Here is a 21,518-nt window from a genome sequence, read left to right as displayed (position 1 = left end):
GCCTTGATGCTACTTTCCGCTGCTTATTATCTAATTTAAATCAATATGCATGCGCAAAATAAAAATGCGTGGTTCGGTGGCTGTGATAACAGAAGAAAAACGTGTAATATAAAAGGCGGGTTTTTGTCCAACTCCAGTGAACTTTCAAAAGTGTTGCACAATAGCATCTACCAGGAGCGTCGGCAGAAATGTTTTTCGTGGGATGGGGGAAGGGGCACCTCTTTATTATGTTCAATTTTCGCTCTGCATGTCATAGTTAAAGAAAATTGGGCGGGGGGGGAGGCGTAATTAAAAATTCCGCAGGAATAGTTTGCGCAAAAGCCTGTTTGCAACGCACTAGGCCCACCGGATAATGATGAGGTGGCAGGAACAAACTCCTCACAAGTTTCCCCGTCAATACGCCTTCTCAAAACACAGGGTCAAGCTCTACCAGGGCGCAAGGCCTTTCCTTACCCTTACCCGACATGGTGTACCAGCTATAGCCGGCTGGGCTGTATCTACTGCAGCTCCTCCAATCCTTCTCTCGGGCTTTCCCGGACACCGAGCTTAATAATGCAGCGGGAACACAGAGTGCGACACGAGGTGGGGGTGGCAGCAGCAGAACCCGCAAAGTGATTAATAAATAATCAATTGCGAACACTGCCGCATCCTCGCCCCATTCTCTCACCTTCGCAGACACGATTCCATCGGCTCTCCCCTTCTTGTAGACATAGCCGCACCGTGGTGACGACCGATGGAAGGAAAGGCTGCGACGGGGTCGCATCGTGACGACCTCTGGCGAGACTCCCGGGAGATGTGTCGCGGTAACGACCTAAGAGGAAGGACGGCCGCCTCCGGCGCTAAGTGACTTCGCTCCCATCTGTGCGAGCCTCTGCTGCACCGGAGACAATGACGACGCCCCTTGCTACCGCGTGGCAGGCGCTCGCGGTGGACCAGTCCCGATGTCCCCGCGTTCAGCGAACGAACTAGATCGGACCGGCACAACCTTGTTAGCACAAGTGCTTTCGTCTGAGCCCCGGTTTTTCTTTTTCAGGGGTAAGGAGAGGGGGGGGGGGGGGTAGGAGGGGTAGCTTGTGTTTTCTGGCGCACGTGTCGAATACAGAGATATAACCTGCGTTAAACCAAGCCTTATCTCAACTTACGCCTCCGTTACCCAGCAAGACTGAGAGTCAACTCTGCCTGATCAGCACGAATTCAGCAAAAATTAAGCTGTTCCTGGTCACGCTAACAGGATAGCGAAACTAATTAACTGAATTTCAAATTTTACGTGTCAAATTTGCGATTTCATAATCAAGCACCCTGTTGTGGAAGAATTCCGGTTAACTTTGACGACTTGGGATTCCTTAACGTCCAGGTAAATCAAAGTGCGATGGACAACTGAGCAAGTCTAGCGTGGCTGGCAAGTGGTTGCAAAATTTATGTACTGCACGGAAAAAAAAATCAGACACAAAATAGGCGCGCTTCAACTCTATTGAAGCAAGGCTTTCATGGCCGGGAATCAAAACCTCACCGTCGTACTTGGCCACAGTCCACCTTCACTGCAAATCCATCACATTCGATCGCGATTACAAAGACGAAACGCGCAGATGGCACTTTGGGATTGTGTAGCGTCCGATGGTTCATTCAAACGGTCGATATCATCTTAACTGTGCATAAGTACGTTTCTGTCACGAATGGCAAAAACAAATGATTGCTTTAGCCCTTACCGGGGCATTTATGTCATTGGTAAAACACACAAAAAAAGAGAAAGCACTTAAATCGTGTTTTTTTTTTCTAGTTGGTGGAAATTTGTTTCACGGTTCAAGCAACACATGCACGTACACACGCGCATACACACAGGCACACCACACACACAGGAACGCGCATGGACGTTATTTCTTTATATTCGTTTTTAATAAGAGCAATAAGATACAGAAGGGCATATAATGAATGAAACCAAAAGCTTTACTTCTACTGCTGTCCTGTACAGTCCAATCTTCACTTCCGCTAGTCAAAAAGAAAGAAAGAAAGAAAGAAAGAAAGAAAGAAAGAAAGAAAGAAAGAAAGAAAGAAAGAAAGAAAGAAAGAAAGAAAGAAAGAAAGAAAGAAAGAAAGAAAGAAAGAAAGACCCAACAGCGAAAGTAGCGAACATGGAAAGAAGCCCCGGAAGTCGTGCTCGAAACACGAAAAACGCTGTAGATGGTGAGGCAAGTTCGAAGCAGAAGATGAGATGGAGGCTTTAGTGAAAAAATAAACAAGGGGTTTCACATTCGCAGCGAATCACACGGAAAGCTTGCCTGTAACCATAAATATTAAATCCGCAATCTATGAAAGGCCGGAGGAATGAGGATCACAACGCTGCCGCGATTCTCAAAGAAAATCGCGAAACACCACAATAAAAAAAAACAACCTAGCTGTCTCACCTCTCTTCACGCTCAGCGAGACGCCCAGTCACATTATCGTACACAGCGAGAAACAGACGCAATCGACTGGTATGTGTCTTTCACGTGTGTCTGGGGGAGGAATCTTCTACATAAAACAGGTGCTTTCTTGCGAATCCGTTGTGTGTCTTGGTAACGATGGAAAGGTCATTGTTTACAGCTACACCCAGAAAATACCAGCAATCAAGTCTTCTTTTCTAGCGAATGTGAACGACTGAATGACATACTTCAAGCCTACAATTAAAGCATGACAATTAGGCATGAGTTGTTCGGATCATTGATGAACGTAGCGAGAATGTCGTAACGTGTATATTCATGAATGACGGTTGGAAGGTAGGTTGACGTTTGTATAGCTCATGCTGGGTACTGCCACTGCTTCGTTGACAGGGGCGCCTCGGTTACCATTAGCATGAATTCTTCAGTGAATGCAAGACCGAAGTGTGAAAGGGATGGATAGGGCTAGAAGCGTCTTCGCGAACAGCTATGCAGCAAGAATGCGACAGAAAAGGATCGGACACAGACCAGCATTACCGGTATTGCCGCGTTTCCAACATTTCAAATTATGCAGTCATCAATCACTACTCTTGCAACTATATTCAGCTCTGCTTGTAGTCCCGAGTGTCCCTTGTGCATATTTTGCTATTAGAGGTACACTTACGTGATTGGTGCATAACTGTCTACTAGCATAGTCGTTTGTACATTTTTTTAATGTGTTCGGAATTCAGCCACAAAAACTGTTAGCAACGCTCGGCGCAGACCACATAGCAATTGCGATTATTAAGGATTACTCTTTTAACATTACACGCAGAGTGGGAATAGTCAACAAGATTGTTTCGGGCATTGCGCGAGCATCAGTGATAACGCTGGAAAGTGTAATGCGTGATGTATAAAACGCGGATTATTCCAGCAATAATTAGATTACCGACGGCCGACGCTTTGTTGACTGCTATCAGTGCATAGCGTCCAGTGCTTGTAGTTTGACTTCAAGTTCTTCGAAAATAATGTTCCGCATTTAAAACAAATAACGTAAAATTGGGTAGCCACAAAAAAAAGCGATGACACTGGCCAATCAGAGTCGGCTGTTACTGTACCGTTCGCTTCTTTTTTAGAAACAAATGCATTGCGTATTATGCAAATTGTAATGTTGAATTTACCATCGTTACATATCGTTTGTGTGATGTGTTTTTAAAATTTTAATAGATATCTTTCTAGCATAATGGTGGCTGAAATTCGGAGCGCCTAAAGTACGCGAACATGAACTGCTGGGCATACACACCCACGCAAATTCTGTGCAAAAAAGCGCAGCCATAGAGTGCTATTTTGGGTACTACCTAGGCGCGAGATTTTAAAAACGCCTTGTGCACGACAACGTGACTATACTAATGCTTCACCTTCGACGTGAAAGCTAACAGCAAAGCCCGCTTTACAAAATACAACTGCTTTAGATTTCGCTTGCAAAGCGCTGTCAATGAGCCTTCTTTATTGCGAGGTAAGGAAAAACAAATCCTCGGCCTGAACCATAAACATATAGCAGGCAATGTCAATTAGAAAAAAATGAACAGGGCTGAGCCAAGTGAAAGTTTCAGGGGGAAGGATGTGCAGGAAAAGCAGACTTCATTTCAAGTCGGACCAGACAAAAAAAAAGAGCTCTTAGATTGGTGTAGAATGTTGCTCTTGCTGCTAACATGTTTAATCGAATTAAGTTTCAGTGACAAATCTTGCGATGTGCAGCTTAATTCGGCTGTATTAGAGATCTTGCTTTCCTGTCATTTCATGAAGCAGGAGTTCCCTGTTGATCTAAACAGGAAAAGCCGGAAGCCTCAAAGCGCTCATGAAAAGCAAAACTTGACCACTGGCTGCCTCAACACAGGTGATGCAAAATATCACGACATAGCACCACCAAGTGAGACTTTGTGCCATTTTGACATCACAACAAGCTCGGAAGATAACAGCGCTTCGAGATAGGTAACAGTGTACTTCAAGTTGTAAAGGAGTACGTCTACTTAGCACAGGCAAGAACCGCGGAGCCGAACCACGAGACTGAAGTGACTAAAAAAATAAGAATGAGGTGGAGCACATTCGGCAATCATTCTCAAATCATGACTGGTAGATTGCCACTATCCCTCAATATGAAGGTATTGTCACACTTACGTGGTGGTCTTGGCCCGTAAGCACAAAAACGAGGTGGCTTGAAAAGAAAAAAAGCTATATTTGAGTGAACATGTGCCCATAAAACAATTGCGCGAAAAAAATGTCGGTGGCCTTAAGACGACCTGTGCGGTTCAGCATCGGCGGAAGGAATGCATGTGCTCTTTTCACCAATACGCATCAGTTTCTCACGTGGTCCGACTGTTTATCAAAAGCATGCCCAGCGTGCGAGCGATGGAACAATGCGCTACCGACGCCACACTGTAGATAAGCTGAGTGCGATGCTGTGCAAAGAAGTGGGCACCAACATAAACGCATGTGGCAGCGCTCCCCCACAAAAGAGCATCGTCCCGATGCTACTGAGTAATTAATATGAACGAAACTGGAAGTTTTCGTAACAAATAGTGTAAGAAAAAATATACACATCACAACTCATCATAACTGCTGCATCTTACCGGTACTTACCAACGGATCAGAAACCTGGAGGATTTCAAAGAGAGTACAACCTAAAATTAGGATGACGCAGCGAGAAACGGAAAGGAAAATGATAGGTGTAACTGTGTAACCTTCATGGGCAATAAGAGAGCAGAGCGTATCAACGAATAAGCGCGTGTTAAGAACATCGTAGTCGAAATTAAGAAGAAATAGTCATGGGTGGGGCACGTTGCGAGAAGACAAGATAACCGCTGCCAATTAAGGATCACAGACTGAATTCCAAGAGAGGGCAAACGGGTGAGGAGGAGACAAAAAGTTAGGTGGGCAGACGAGATTAGGAAGTTAGCGGGTATAAAGTACCAGCAGCAAGCACAGGACCAAGTTTACTGGGAGAACATGGGAGAAACATTTGTCCTGCAGTGGGCGTAGACAGGCTGGTGATGATGAGGAGATCACAGATCGACAAAACTTGTGGTGCCATGGCTTCACTAGGACGTCATCATGGCGGCACTCTATCATGTCATCACATGACATGGTCACTTAGTACAAGGCGGTCCTATCACGAGGGCAGTGACGCACAGAAAACTTGCAATGTCTCCGATTGTGGTGGCAGTGGACGCTTCCGTGTCACTTCGCAAATAGCAGTAACATGGCCTTCGTAATCAACCATCCTTCGTATAAAATCGGTGTGAGCTGTCGCAAGTTCAAGCTACAGCAACACACGAACAAAAAGAAATGAGCGATTACTCTTTTGTAGCATTGATCATGATCTATTTCACATATTCCTCTCGCCAAAGGTCATACCACAGAAAAATAACACGAGAGGACGACAGTTTAATCTTCACTGCATCTTGTAAAGACCTGCCTTCATTTACAATGCTCTATTTTATGTCAGCGTGATTATTTTCAGTCTGACCGGCTTTTTTCGATATGCTTATGAATTTGACGCTGCGCCTCCCGCGATACCACTCGCAAAACTCTTGAATATAAAAGCTACGCGTTTCGCGTTGATTATAAGAAATATATGTTTTATCATTTAATAAAGTCGGTATCTGAGCCACTTGGTTCATGTAGCTTGAAAATGCCAGTGAACATACGAGACGACAGAAAGACAGCAGATGTACATATCCCCTGCATAAATGATAATATACTCGAGAAAAAAAACGTTGTTCGTTTCTCATTTAGAAATGAAATTCGCTAAGGCACCTAGAAAATTGACCAAAAAATATCGCAGATACAGCGCAACAAGAGTAGAAAGAAGCATCAGATAGGAAAGAGCACTGACTTTCAGTTAAACATAGTGAAGCTGCTCAGGCTGCTTTTAGACAGGATGCAAGATCCGCGCGCATGTACGGCAACACGTGTGCTATTATGTATTATATTATTAGCGCTCTTTATTGTCTCCGATGCTTATTTCTGCTGCTGTTGTGATGTACTTACGATATACAGCATGAATCAACTCGCCCAAATCAAGTTCTTGTTGACACCAAAAATGATTTGTCAAGCAGCCACAAGAACACTTGGACTTGAAAAATAAAGTAACACGTTCCAGTTGTCAAGAAAATTCTTTTTTTTTCTATTTTCCGTATAATATTTCCTTACCCAACACAAACTGTCACGGGCAAAAATGGCCGGCCACCCAGGAGAGGCGTTCATACGGAGGGTCTTATTCGTGAAAAGTTCCAGAGCACAAATAAAAACAAGGCCAGGCATCAATTACTTCTCTCTTTCGTTTCGTTTGAACTCCTCTCGTCTCGCAACGAAAAAAAAATACTGATTAGACCATGATATAACGTTTCACTAAGCTGCCCTCCATCATCTCTCCTTGACTTCCCTTAGGCACCACGAAAGAAAACTAAAGCAAGAACGTAAAGCTGATTCACAAAGAAAAATTTTCCTCCTAATCCGCGTAGAAACACAGGGGACGGCGGGCAAACATGGAGGCCCCTTTGGATTGCGGTTTATGAATATTAACCGGCTTGTTAGCTGCAAACAGAAAGGCGACGGAGTCCAGGACCCCATCCTCTCATTTCTTCTAATTCTGCTGCCTTTTTTTCTCTCTCTAAATAATTGAGTTATCTCTTAACCTGTCTAATGGGAAACGATCGAAAATGATCTGCATCGCAAAAACTATAAAAAGGATAAAAAGCGATGCTTAACGAAAAAGAACCACGATGTGACGCAAAGAATAAAAAAGTACCAAACAGAATAAACCTTCGGTACTTCCGCACTTTCGAGACAAAATCGCCAAATTCTAGGCGCCCACGCATCATTTCCGAGCTTATACCAAATATTCAAAGCGCCGGCCCGAGTTTAACGCGATGGCCGGAGCCTACAACGTTGCGGTTGTTTACGCTTTCACTAGCAGTGACCCATGACTTTAACAACGAGAAACGGACATTCAAGTCAGGAGCTTATCGCTGTGAATCGCCTATGGTTAACGCACTTCCCACTGCGCCTGAGAAATGGCAGATAACACGGGATAATCAATTTGTTCTCGACGTTGTCCACACTGTGCATATAATTCCGCACTGTCTGTGAGTACATTGTTGCAGCTCGATGGTGTGGGATTTCGTTACCATCGCTCACCAACGTTTAATAGAAGCACGCAGATGACACGTATTACGCGTCGTGCAAATTTTCTTGTCAATTAAAGGAAACCAACACAAGCGGTGTGTATAGCGGATATGTGTCACTGCGCCATGCCCACAGAAACTTATGATGCAATCCACCACTGCGATCAAGTGGCTAAGGCACTGGGCTTCTGATCCGCAGGTCGCGGGATCAAATCCCGGCCGCAGAAGCTGCGTTTTCATTGTAGGCAAAAATGCTTGAGGTCCGTGTGCCTAGATTTAGGTGCGCGTTGAATAACGCCAGGTGGTCGAAATTTTCGATTCCTCCAGTGGACCGCGGCGTCTCATAGGCATATGGTTGTTTTGGAACGTTAAACACCAACAATTATTATTATTAGGAACTTATGTTAAGTTATGCTTAACATGATCTTACTCAAAAGTATATGCCGAGGTGTCGGGTTCGAATCTCGGTCGTGGCTGCTGCCTTTTCGATGGAGGCGAGATGGCTTAAGGTCTGTGTACGTAAATGCGAGTGCACGTTAAAGAACCAAAATATTACCTGTCCTCGTCTCATTTGTTGCACAAGTGGACTTTGTACAAGTAGCAACGAAATGGTGAGCGTCTGATAAGTGGCCGTGCCAATATTTTTTTTTTCTGCGTACTGCCAGGATATGGAATGACCTTCTTTCTTACGTTAGCCTCATCGCCGACATTACTCGCTTCAAAGCTGCCACTGAAAACAATCTTTCAAGTCCCGAAATCTACCTGGCCCGCCATTTTTTGTTCTTTTTTGCCCACCCCTCGTGTAATGTAGAGTACGAATAAAGCAGAGTAAAATAGAATGCTCGACAAACAAAGCAAAAACAAAAAACGCGGCAGCTCAGACCTTTTCAGCATGGGCGAAAAAGTTTGTCAATCAATCCTATAGTAGGGATCGACTGTCATCGTGCACGAGTCTAACATTTTTTTTTCCGACATGTGTTTTTGGCATTCGAAACCGAACGAGGTTGAAAGACGTTCTGCTTGACAAGGCAAATACGGAGGGCCTACTAAGGAACATCTCTTTCCCGTCGTTATTCCCTGGCTTATTCGAGCCTTGTCAAGTCCGACAAAGCTCAAGGAACCCGCGAGAAAGCAGGTTTGTATCGTGAACAAGGCTTCGCCAGGGCCTCAGTTATCATAACCAGGCGGTACACCACAACGCAGTCGTCTCGTAGTCGATTGAGAGTGTTGGCGGAAACGAACTCCCCGGTCATGGCCGTGTTCACAGCCTGCCAACGCAGAGATGAATGTGTGCTCTCCATATTGTGCTGCAGGCGCCGCTCCTCAACGTTGCGTTCGTGGATGAACTGACTCCCAAATGTTGCTGCGCGACCAGATCGCACGCACTCGTTCAAACGCCAACGCAGTGCGCGCGCAACGCTGTGGCAGAAAGGAGCTGGCGTCTGTGGCAGGCCCCTCGCCGAGCCAGCGGTTCTAAGAGGAGAGTCGGGGGCCACTTGGGAAATAAGGCAAGCTCTCGACAGCCGGCCTGCCTCTCCCTCGCGGAAGCCCGGCGAAGGCGTTGAATACAGACTAAGTTTCCTTGACTCAGTTTTCCATCCTGCTGGGACGGCGGCGTGTGGCCGGGAGCAGCAATTGCGGAGGCAGCACAGCGGCAGACCGGCGGCGGATCATAATACGCCGCCCGGTCTCGGCCACCACCACTTCTTCGGACTCGCCGCGCGGCGAACAAAAGCGGCGGCGAAAAATACAATCATCGAAATAACCCTCCTACTTTGACCCGCCCGCCGCGCCGTTCCCTTCGGCAGAACGAGAAAGAAAGAATGAGGGCAGCTATCGGCACTCTGTCTCGAGCGATGTTCGTCTGTGTACTTACCCGCACGGGTGCACTCGGCCGGAAGATTGCGATATTTCTGCAAATGACTGCAAATTTCATTTCACGGCGTACAAGAGAAGAAGGATCAGAGGGCGCCTGTGCCGCGTTTGCGAGTGGCGCAGCAGGCCCGAGCAGCGTGGCTTCGGCGCAGGCCTTTTGCATCGTCTACCTCAACCCTTTCCCTCGCACAACTTTTCTCCTTAGTCTATTTTTTTTCTAAGCATGTTGCTCATGGGTGCTTCTACTGTGTACTTCGTCATCGCTCGCGCTCTAAACAGTCGAGCACGCATAGACGAAGCATACTGGGCTGTGTGAAAGCAAACTATACATAACATGCGATAAAATGTTAGCCAGTGACCCTTTCAACATTTTTAAAACAACGTGACTTCATACAAGGGCGTAGCCAAGAAGAAGAAGGGGGTAACCCCCCCCACACACACACACACAAATCTTTTCCATTTCGCTTGTGTTTATGTACACGTCCACATACAAAAAAGGTTGACCCCCCCCCCCCCCTCTACCCCCCTGAAAAAAAAAATTTGCCTGCGCCCTTGGCATTATGTACGACCACTCTTTGCTTGAGAAGAGGTTGCATATTCGGCAGGAAAGTGGTAGAGAGAAAGGCAGCCTAATTTGGGCCCGAAGGTGAAGGCAACCATTATTTGGATTTCATGTTACGGATGTAAGTGTCACGAGGAAGATCGGCGGCCGAATCTGCGTGCAATAAATAGAGGCAGCTCGAGTGAACTACCCGTCCCCCTCCCCGACCTATGTTACGCCCCGCTCAACCTTTTGAACAATGGGATCCATTCAACACCACTTACGCTGTCAACTATGTATTCGTATCGCCCCCGCCAACATCTTTTTTTTTCCTTAGTCAAGTTCTAGCTGCCTGTGCTTCTATATGAGGAATGTATGATGAAAAGATGCGAGATGGTGGTACTTGGAGTGTTGAATAGGTGGACGAACGGAACCACAGACAGATGCATGGACTGACGCACGGATGGCTGCACGGACGGATGAACGCATGGACGGACGCAGGAGCGGATGCATGGACGAACGCAGGGACGGACGGAAGCAAGAACGAATGGACGGACGGATGCTTCGCCCCACTCTCCATCATTCACTCCGTGGATATGCTGCCATTTTTTTTCCATTATCGCAGGTCTGTATTGCGCAGGTAAGAGTGCGCATTGTGACAGTCCTCACTATACTCGCGATATGCGCCACCGAGTCGTTTCAATATCGCGCTCTGAGCACCAACCCAAACATGAAAGCTGAACTGCCAGTTGCGCTCAATATTTGCTGCTTATATTTCACTGTATTGCCAGTGTCAATTAACCTATTGAAAAGAAAGCATAAATGGCTCTAAAGACGGTGTCTGTCGCATGGAAACAGCTCACTGATTCATGTTCGCTGCTACGGTCCCGTGCACGCTTTGACAGTGTAGACCACAGGAAAGGGAACTCGGGAAGAAGGGCGTAGAAGGTATGCCACGTCACCCTCGCTTTCGATAGGCACAACGTTCATCAAAACGTTCACAACGTTCATCAAAACATGTAGCCCAAAGATAGCTTCTCCTTGGACGAGTCGGTCGGCCATCATGCCATCGTTACGCAAAACTCGAAAGTTTAAGAAAACAGGAAAAAAATACAAGCGTACACTTGATCTTCTTTCCACTCCTTCTGTATACTTCCCCTTTCTAGTCTTGAGTTAATACGATAAATTCCGCGATATAAGTTTGTTCTATTTGAGTCAAGCGCTCTTTCCCAAGCAAGTCATCGCTTGTGTACTACTTTGCCTTGACAACCACCAATAAGAAATTAATGCGTAAAAGAAACAATGAGATTAGAAGAAAAAAATTGCGCAACTTTTTGCACTGCAGGTGCAATGCTAAAAAAACAGCGGAGCCGATGGGCACATGTAGTCGTGGCTTTTGTTGTCTTGCTAAGCTTTTCAAATATTTTTAAAGACGATAGTCTGTCTTGGGTACCTTCCACGCAAAAACTTTGGTCTGTCTGTCTGTCTGTCTGTCTGTCTGTCTGTCTGTCTGTCTGTCTGTCTGTCTGTCTGTCTGTCTGTACATTTATCTGTTTGTTCACCGTTACCACGAACCGAGTACACTAAATAGCCCCAGCCGATACTCCGAACGGCCGACCCCATCCGCAGCGCCCACCAATGTTGCTCAATAATTAGCGTTCATACGTGTGCGATTATTGCGTGTGCGATTAAAGCAATTATTGCGCATATCTGAGGCACCATAACAACACATATATTCTGCATGTTCGTATTTTACTAGAAAATGCATACATAAGTAATTCTAAGGACCATAGCGCTTATCACGCTGTGCTGACCATGCAACGCTTGCACGAAGAAGCGAGTGTTTCCAACGCTTTGCTAAGACGACACGATGGCGGCACCTACCCGTCACCTTGCGTTCTACACCTTATCACCTCTGAGACGGGCGCGCACGCCGGTCTCAGGGCCACACGCTTTGTTTTCCAAAAAGAACTGCCAGATGGAGCTCATGTCTCACGTGTGACATGACTTGATTCGCTCGTTCACCTCCGCTACACGCTCGAGGCACTCTAACGCAGCACCTCCGGAATACAATTCACTGATTTTCTTGCGCAGAACATCAAATAAATGTTTTGTTCACTCTCTCCACACGCGCGACAATCGTCTTTCGACGACATTTGCAGATTACATGCAGATACGGGGCCAATTTTTTTTCTTCCCCAATTTTCCCTTTTCTTTATTCTCTCTGTTAAAAGGTTGGCCCGAACCTACATGTTACACTGTAAATGTCGTTGAAAGACGATGGTCTTGCGTCTGGAGAGAGTGAATAAAACGTTTATTTGATGTTCCGCGCAAGAAAATTGGTGAATGGTATTCTGCAGGCGCTGCGTTAGAGTGCCTCGAGCGTGTGGCGGAGGCGAACGAGCGCATATAGGCACGTTAGACACAAGTTTTATCTGGCAGTTATCTTCGAAAACGAAGGCGTGCTGCCCGCGGAGAAAGATGCGCGCCAGTCTCGGAGGTGATAGGGTGTAGAACGCAAAGCGACGGGCAGGTGCCACCCCCGTGACGTCGTAGCAAAGCGTTGGAAACACCTTTTTGAGCATCGCGTTGCACTGTCAGGGCAGCGCGATTAAATGCTACATTCCTTAGAATTACTTGTGTGTGCCTCGTCTACTATAAAGGCAGACATAGAAAAAATCGAAGCGCTGTTGTGGCGCGTCAGATTTGCGCAATAATTGTTTTTTAATTGACATTCGCACAACTATGAATGCTTAACCTTGAGCAATATTGGTGGGCGCTGCGGATGGGGTTGGCCGTTTGGTGCCATTTGAGGTATCGTTAGGGTAGACAGACAAATGTACAGACAGAGAGACCAAAATTTTTCCGTCGAAGGTCCCCATGAAAGACTATCGTCTTATACAAAATGGCAGCATATCCACGGAGTGAATGATAAAGAGTGGGGCGAAGCATTCGTCCGTCTATTCGTTCTTGCTTCCGTCCGTCCATGCGTCCATCAGCCCGACCGTGCGTCCATCCCTGCGTCCGTTCATGCGGTCGTCCATACATCTGTCTATTTGTCCGTTCGTCCACACAATATTGAACACTCAAGTACCACCATCTCGCATCTTTTCATCATATATTCCCCATACAGAAGCACCGCCATCCAGCGGACATTCGAAGGACTAAACGAGAGGTGGCACACGCACACTTTCTTACGGCTTGCGCTTCGGGTCTACTTCCCACCTTTAACCACCTCGAGTTCATGGTATACACTAGTTCACTGTATCCATGGCACTGTGGCCCAACGCTCGCTAAACCTTTCTAAAACTAAGGAGGTTGCGCTCATCGAGTATAATGTAGCAACCTTTTCCTGTCAGATAGTGCTCAATGTACATGCCAAGGCTGCTAATGTGAAATGAGAGACAGGAGAATTCGGCCTTTTCTTGCGGCTTGCGCTTCGTATCTACTTCCCACCTTTAACCACCTCGAGTTCATTCATGGTATATACTAGTTCATTGTATTCATGGCACTGCGGCTCAACGGTCACTAAACCTTTCTAAAACTAAGGAGGTTACACCCAGCGAGTATAATGTAGCAACCCTTCCTTGTCAGATAGTGCTCAATGTACATGCCAATGGCTGCTAATGGGGATCGCAGCGTGCGCGTTAACTAGAAGCCGAATGCTCCTGTATCTCATTCCGCATTAGCAGCCATTGGCATGTACATTGAGTTTTTATTGTTCAACAACGCAAAGAAGAAATCTCTCACCGGCACCACCTTGGAGGTGAAAATGTAAGACTGGTTACACACTACGACTACGACTATGATCGAGGGACGCACGGGTGCTGCTATAAGAAGCTTCGGCGTTCCAGTCTTCAACGCGGTCAGCGTTCCGCCGGCGTTGCTGCCGGGTGTCCACTCGCGACTTTGCCAGCCAGTTTTTGCTTTTTTAAGCCTGATCCCATCGTCATCGGTCCCGGCAGGGACCAGTAAGGATGGCGTTAAGGCCTGCGGCGCTCCCGCTCAAGGAGCACTGCTTCAACTTTCCCGCTCCGGAGGGGACGGCGTCCATCGACGAGATCATTGATGGTCTCGAAGACGTCATGGGAAGTGAAGGGGTGCTGTTCCTGCAACACCTCGGAGCTTCGAAGTTCCTAGTTGCGGCTCGGTCGGCTGCACAAGCAACCAAGTTGATGGTAAACCAAGGATTCAAGTTACAAGGTCAAAAGGTACAAGTTGAAGCAGTCAGGGCGCCAAGCGTACAAGTCGGTGTGTTCCACCTCCCGCCGTACGTGTCAGATGACGCAGTTATTTGGGCTCTTCAGCCATACGGAAAAGTGAAGGGTATCACATTTGTTACCTTGTAAAGGCATCAATCAACGTACACTGGTACCCGCATCGTTCGAATCGAGATGGCCAAGCCCGCCCCTAACTTCCTATCAATTCAAGGTCACCGCGTGATGCTCGAGTATCGTGGTATGCGCAGAGTATGCGCACGCTGCAGCAGAGAAGGTCATGTTGCGGCTACTTGCACAACACCCTTCTGTCAACGATGTGGGACCTTCGGCCATATGTCTAAGGAGTGTGTCCAAGTGTAAGCGCTGTAATGTTGACCACGCGACGAAAGATTGCTTCCGTCCTAAGTCGTACGCAGACGCAGCGCAGAGCACCTCACAGTCACTGAAAGAATTCCCAGAACTTGGAGAAAGTGCTTCGAAGAGAACAACCCAAACTGGAACCTCCAGGCACATGCAAGTTTTGCAACGCAAAACCAAGCCACGACCACAGAATATTCCAAATTATTGGGATGAAGACAGCGCAACCGACACAGAATTTTATGACGCCAAGACAGAAGACGCCAGCGGCGTTGATGCCGCGTCACCATGCACAACGAGTGACAACGACGTTTCTGCGCTGACTTGGGACACCGCAGCGTTGTAATCTCCCACAACGTCGTCAGAGGAGCCCAGCAACGCTGTGGAGACGCCGAGTGCGTCTGCTACGTCTTCATCAGAGGAACTCAAGGCCACAGAAAACAAACAATCCTCGAACGCATCACCGCTGGAGGAAGCGCCCCAAGCAACTCGGAGCGCTGGCCAACCGGGAAAATCGCTCCGACTTTCCGAGGCAACAAGTGCAAGTGACGAGCTCCATGAACGGCCACCTGTGGGCCTGGAAGGTAGCGTGAAGACGACACCCACGAAAGAAGTAAAGAGCACGTCTTCAAGGAAACCTAACACGCCTCGCAAACACGCTGTACAGGCCCAAGAAGAAGCGTCCGACAAGACATCCAGACATCGTAGGAGCCGGTCACCATTATGAAAATTAAGGATTGACAGATTTTCTCAAGCCTCACGATCGGTATCTTTGTCTCCTGGAAATACGTGTTCTCCCGACAAGTTGTCTAGAGCCACAAACTCTCAGCGTCGCACAAAGCCTGGTAGTTCAAGCAGCGGAAGTGATGTCACCACCTCCGGAACATCCAAAAAGCCCCGAGTGGATTCGCCAAACCGAGATCCATCACCTGATGCGGGTGAGGTCTCAATGTTTTTTTTTTTTTAATTTGTGCTGCCCACATCTATTCTTTCCGTTTCCTGTTGTCTGTACCGTTGCAATGCTTGCTTCCCAGCCGTACAACCACTATGCATTTGTTGTCTCTGATGCATGCAAACTGTTTAGTATTCCATATGTTACTGTCATTCACGATGGAACCTTCATGTGCCAATTTGTGAGCTCTATGCTGTGGTGGCTATGCCCTGTTATAGTAATTGCATCATGTAAGTTACGTTGCATGCTGCGTGTACTATTTCTGTTATTATTGGTGTTGCTTACTGGGTCCATTCTATCTGTGTGCGAGAGTAAATCTCAGCGCCAGTCCTTCGAGTATCATCACGTTGACTTCATCCACTGCCGCTTGACACAGGAGAGGCCGTGCCGCCCTCTTACGCATCGCTGTTAAAAAAAAGCAAAAATGATTGTTTCGTTTCCCCTTAAATTTATTTTAAATGAATAGGCTATCTTTCATGACTTTCAATGTTCGTGGTTTCAAAGATCTTGTAAAACAGCAGGAGATAATGAACCTTGAGCGCTCGCTCGGGGTCGACGTGCTTTTTCTGCAAGAGACCAACTTTCGAACGCGGCACGACATCATGACCTTCCGTACTAGATTTTCGGTTGAAGCCTTCTTCTCCTTAACGCAGACACAGTCGCGTGGCACCGGTGTCGTGTTTCTCAATCCGAGGTTCAGGCGGGGTGCGCATTGCCTCTTCGATGCAGAAGGCCGTGTTATTGCGGTGAACACGTGGATAAACGACCAGAAAATCCGATTCACCAACTTTTACGCGCCCGTGGATAGGTCTCTTGCCAATGACTTTTTTAGAGGTGCCAGGTCATTCCTGCTAAATTTAGCACCGTGCGTGTTGTTAGGTGATTTCAACTGTGTTTTTGATTTAACTCATCATCCGCTTATGTGACTGCTGCTCGATTCCACAGACGTACGCTTATGCAAGTCTTTAAAGGTTCAGCACTAACAAACTCTACAGAATATCGCCATTTGTTATATCCCTGGCACAGAGACTTTTGCCGCACTCGAAAACAAGAAGTAGCTATCACAAGGCTGCGTTGCCGGGTACCAAATCTAAATTTCTATAAACACAGGTCTGCTCAGGCACCTTCGCCACTGTGTGCATTCTGTGATGAACTGGAAACAATAGACCATTTCTTTTTGACCTGCAGGCGGTTTAACACATTACGAAAAACCCCATTAGAAATACCTTTACGTGGTATTGGTATGGACTTATCTCTGCCTGTCATTTTGTCTTTTGGAGCTTCCATTTCTGGTTTCTCTAATGCGACAGTATGCGCGGCCGTCTGGGAGTATATATTGATGAAACTAATTGGTTGACTGATTAACCAGTTTCATTATTTTAACATGTCCACATAATTATATACGTATAAAATCAGATTATTGCTCTATTCTAAGAATAAATTCGTTTATGTAAATATTTGTATGCATTACATTAAGCACCACACATTTCTAGGCTATCGGTAATCTTTCTGTTAAACCTCCATCATTCCAAATCTGAACAGTAAATTTTAAAACCACTCGATTCTTGGCCAATCCCCCACAGTGGGTATGTGCCACTAACAATAGAACAACAACAACAACAACAACAATTCGAGATGTCCGAGGTCCTAGTCAAGGACAAGGCACATACCATTCGAAAGAGTTGCAGAAAATATGCAGAGAGTTGAAGCTGGTCGATGCATGGACAACGCTTCACGGGAACACCTTTGGAGCAACGCGCGTTCAGGGTACGTCTCAGAGCAGGATTGGCAGAGTCTATATCCCTAACGAGCTCGTTGCAAGCTTTAGAGACATGCGATGTCATTTCTTTAGCGCCTGGGCAACGCAAGCTCAGCGACCACATTCCAGTGCTGTTCACCTTGAAGGCCCAGCTGGGAAGGCATTGCTCCAAGTTGTGGCGAATGGATTCATCAATTTTAAATGATGAAGTTTTGGTATCTGAAATGCGCATGAATATCTATGCGTCTTTGGAAGACACGCCGCAAATTACGCCGACAGCATGGGATCTCTTGAAGGCCAGATGGCGTGTGATTGCGCAGGAGGCCGGGAAAATGCGCCATGCACGTCTAACATCACAAATGAATGAAACATTGAGGCGTATTCAAATCGTTGAGCGCGCAGGTAATCTGACCAGCGCAATTCAAGAGTACATTGGGGCCAAAAAGGCTAAATCGACCTCTTGTTGAGGGCAAGGTCCGGGGCTTTTAAACGTGCAGAGGAGCGGCACCTGCCTACGGATGAACTAGGTAACTTGGCATACGCACAGCGAGTAGGGGTAAGGAAACACCAGCCCAGTATTATCGGTGCCGCATGGACAGAGTGTGGGAACATCGTCACAGATATGAAATCAATCGAGGTCTTTAGGGCGCACTTTAAAAGGCTCTGCTCGGCAGATCGTCGCTCCAAAGATAGCAACCGGCATCAAAGAATCGCAGACTTTTGCGAAGGCTTTCCCACGCTGTGTCCTGAGGCGTCTGATATGCTCTGCGCTGAGGTGACGAGAGATGAAGTTTGGCAAGCCTTGAAGAAAATGAACACTACCACGGCTCCAGGTCGAGACGGAATACTGACGGGGTTTTATAAAACTTTCTTTGACGTCCTAGGCGACGCACTTACTTACATGGTTAACGGGTTCATTGTTGATGGGCAAAAGCCGAGGTCTTTCAGTGAGGGCCGTGTAGTCTTGCTGCTATAGGAGGGCATGGATCCTGATGATCCACGGTCATGGAGGCTGATTACCCTCCTTAACAGGGACTACAAACTTGTAGCTACGATCCTTGGCTTGAGGCGAAAACCTTTTCTGCCCGATATAGTGTCACCCATGCAAACGTGTGCAGTGCCGGGTAAGTCCATTTTTCAAACACTTACTCTGATAAGAGATTTGTTCTACTATGCCAACACCAAAAACGTTACCGGTGCTTTCGTGTCATTGGATCAAGCTAAGGCCTTTGACAAGGTCGAACATGATTACTTATACTGAGTACTTAGAATGTTTGGTTTGCCTGAGCAGTACGTTCGCTGTATAAAGCTTCTATACACCAACATGAGCAGCCGACTTCTCATCAACGGCGTGGAGACAGCAACCTTTCCAGTAACAAGAGGTGTTCGCCAGGGATGCCCAATCGCACCGGTGCTCTTTGTTCTTTCTATAGATCCTCTCCTTAGGAAAGTGGCAAAGTGCCCTAATATTCAGGGCTTTCCAATGACAGGTCTGGAGTCAGCATCACCGCTTATGCGGATGACATCTCTGTGTTCGTGCGAAACCAAGCCAGTTACCGCACTTTCTTGGAGCTGTTCGTAGAGTATGCCAGTTTATCGGGTGCTTTCTTGAATGCGGAGAAAAGCAAAGCCCTTCGTTTCGGTAGCTTCCACGGCTCTTTGCCGGGTGGTATTCAATACGTGGATGCCGTAAAAGTCCTCGGGGTATACCCTACTTTCAAGACGGGGAGGTGGCCAAAAGAAATTGAGAGAACGCCGTACATCGAGCCACGCAGGTCTTCGCGTATGCCACTGACTTCAATTTGTCACTTGACGCCAAAGTGACGGTGGTGAAAACCAAAGCATACACATATGCTTTTTATATCGGGAACATTGCACTCATACCCGAACTTTTAGTGAGCCGCCTTGCGTCATTGGTTGGAGCCTTCCTATGGGACGGGAAGACACCAAAAGTGCAACAAAAGTTCCTAAAGCTCCCAAAAAGTTGTGGGGGACACAGTCTTCCAGATGTTGCGACATTCACAAAGGCACTTGCAGCTAAAACAGTTCACAAATTGTTTCAGGACAAAGACTATCCTGACCGTAGCTTATTGCTATATTTTACCGGAACTTTTGAGCCGCATTCACGTCGGAAAGGTACCGGGGACCTCAAGCAGAACACCCACATGCCTTTATAAGGCAGCAGAGGGCCTCAAGCGTTCGGTTGACGGCGACGCCACTGAAGAATACTTTACAAAGCTCGCACCGCTCGCAGCTTGGTACAGTGATGGAAGTGGCTTTTTTACTTTTTGGCGCATACTTTGAAGCACGAAAAGTACTGCTTCGGAGCAGCCATAAATGTCTTCAGAGTAGAAAAAAATGCTAGTTTAGAGTAGCTATTGGTGTTTTAGGAGCAGATAGAAATTTCCCATATATTAAATAGAATTCAAAGCATTGTCGAAGCATCTCGTAAATGTTATTATTTATTATGAAATTTATTTTACAAACAGTGTAAATTTCAAAAAGCAGTTTGGCTGCTTGTCAAAAACGTGCTGTGATAATAGCTATATACATAAAATATTACCGTATTTACTCGCATAATCCTCGCACTTTTTTCGCCGGAAACCTGATGCAAAGTTGGGGGTGCGAGAATTACGCGGGGAAAACTTTCCACGAAAACAAAGAGAGCGAAAAAAAAAACGAAGTGGCCGCAAATCGGGATTCTCACACCAGCAACTTACAGCAAGCTTTACAAAGTACTAATTAGAACTTACCTCAACAATAAAAGCAGAGGTTCAACACAAGGCAAGATTTATTTGAGACATAAAAAGTGGAAGCAAATAGTCGAGAATTAGAATACCATACGCGAAGATTGTGGGCGTTGCGGGCGTAGCGGTAGCGGTCGGCGCTCAACAGGAGCCCTCAAAAGGTAAGCGTAGGACGTCAGTATTGGGCTGATAGCTATTTAACAGAATCGTCCGCAGTTTCCTTCTGAAGAAATAAAGTTTACCATCAATGACGATAGTTATAGCGCGAGAACAAAACGACGACACAGAGACAAGAAGGACACGAAAGACACAAGCGCTAACTTCCAACTGAGTTTATTGCGCAGAGCACGAAAATATATAGAGGAGACAGTAACCATGTGATAAAAACCATATGTCACAAAGAGCAGAACATGAGTAAGAAAAAAAAACAAACAACACAAAAACAAGAGCACTGAAAAACAGCAAGGAAAAATCTAGAAGAAAACGAAACAGAAAGGTAAAGATAGTATAACTACCTGCCCGCACCGAAACCTTCGAGGAACCTGCGTTCCTTCAAAGCCACGGAGGGCTTGCTAATACAAGGCACCTGTTCGCGTGCCTTCTGCGCGGCCTTGACAATGACTCGGGTGCTTTCATCTCTGTGTTTGTACAGCGTCGCTGTGTCCTTGAAGAGGGGAACACAATTGCACTCAGTGCAGTGCTGGGCAAGAAAACCATCTTTCCCGTTTCTAACATTGTTCACGTGTTCTCTCAGCCGATCGTTCAGACACCTTCCGGTCGTTCCGACATAACAAGCACCACATGATAGGGGGGTCCTATAGACAACTTCCCGGGAGCAGGCCGCATACCTGTTTCGATGTTGAACTCTGCATTCCGTTGATGATTGCGTTCTCAGGGGCTTTGTAGATTAGGTGAGGCTGATTAATTTGAATGGTGCCGAGAACAGGACACGAACTCCAAGTCTTTTTCCGATTTTTTGAGCCTGTGTGATATCTGGTGTATGTATGGAATCACGGCTATCCTTTCACGTTTTGTATCCGTGTTGCTCAGATTCTGTCGCTTCCTCTGCTCTGCCTTATTAGTTCGCAGGATCGTCTCAGCAACAGACGCGATAAACGCCTCGGGGAAACCTGAAGCCTTAAGCCGGGAAACTTGAGCTTTGAAGCTCGCAGAGATAGTGTGGGCGCACGACCTATTTAAAGCATTCTCAAGGCAGGTTCGTGCTATGCCTCGCTTAACTATCTTACTGTGAGCGGAAGAAAAAGGAAGTAGAGGTTTCTGCGCACGTGGTTCATAACACCAACAGATGTGCTGTGAGCTAAAAACTAGTTTTAAATCCAAAAAGCGTAACTTGTCATTATCGGGTGTTTCATGTGTCAACACAAGAGGCTTTAAACAATCTTCGAACACACCTATAGTTTGAGTCGCAAACGAGTGAAACATAGAAGAATTACAATTTAGAAGAACCAAGAAATCATCCACGTATCT

General features: G+C 46.5%; 1 protein-coding gene and 1 long non-coding RNA gene across 5 annotated transcripts in view; one reads left to right on the top strand and one right to left on the bottom strand.

The window, feature by feature from the left end:
• Positions 1 to 9,615, bottom strand: part of LOC119164682 (lachesin-like) — a 187,975-nt gene extending 178,360 nt beyond the window's left edge. Inside the window, exon 1 of one of the 4 annotated variants that reach the window (XM_075893802.1) lies at positions 9,456 to 9,615. The gene's annotated coding sequence lies outside the window, so the exon portion shown is untranslated. Of the gene's footprint in view, positions 1 to 667; positions 971 to 4,571; positions 4,611 to 6,605; positions 6,670 to 9,455 lie in introns of those variants that run through there. The other 3 variants (XM_075893804.1, XM_075893810.1, XM_075893799.1) reach the window with 3 other exon arrangements.
• Positions 9,616 to 15,390: 5,775 nt separating this feature from the next.
• LOC142814653 (uncharacterized) overlaps positions 15,391 to 21,518 on the top strand; it is a 41,743-nt gene continuing 35,615 nt past the window's right edge. Inside the window, exon 1 of the long non-coding RNA XR_012895012.1 lies at positions 15,391 to 15,510. This is a non-coding gene — a long non-coding RNA (uncharacterized LOC142814653). The remainder of the gene's footprint in view (positions 15,511 to 21,518) is intronic.

Source organism: Rhipicephalus microplus, chromosome 1, assembly GCF_043290135.1.
Source record: "Rhipicephalus microplus isolate Deutch F79 chromosome 1, USDA_Rmic, whole genome shotgun sequence".
In the NCBI taxonomy this organism is placed as follows: domain Eukaryota; kingdom Metazoa; phylum Arthropoda; class Arachnida; order Ixodida; family Ixodidae; genus Rhipicephalus; species Rhipicephalus microplus.
The sequence above is the reverse complement of the archived record's forward strand: the minus strand, read 5'-3'. Positions and strand labels throughout refer to the sequence as shown.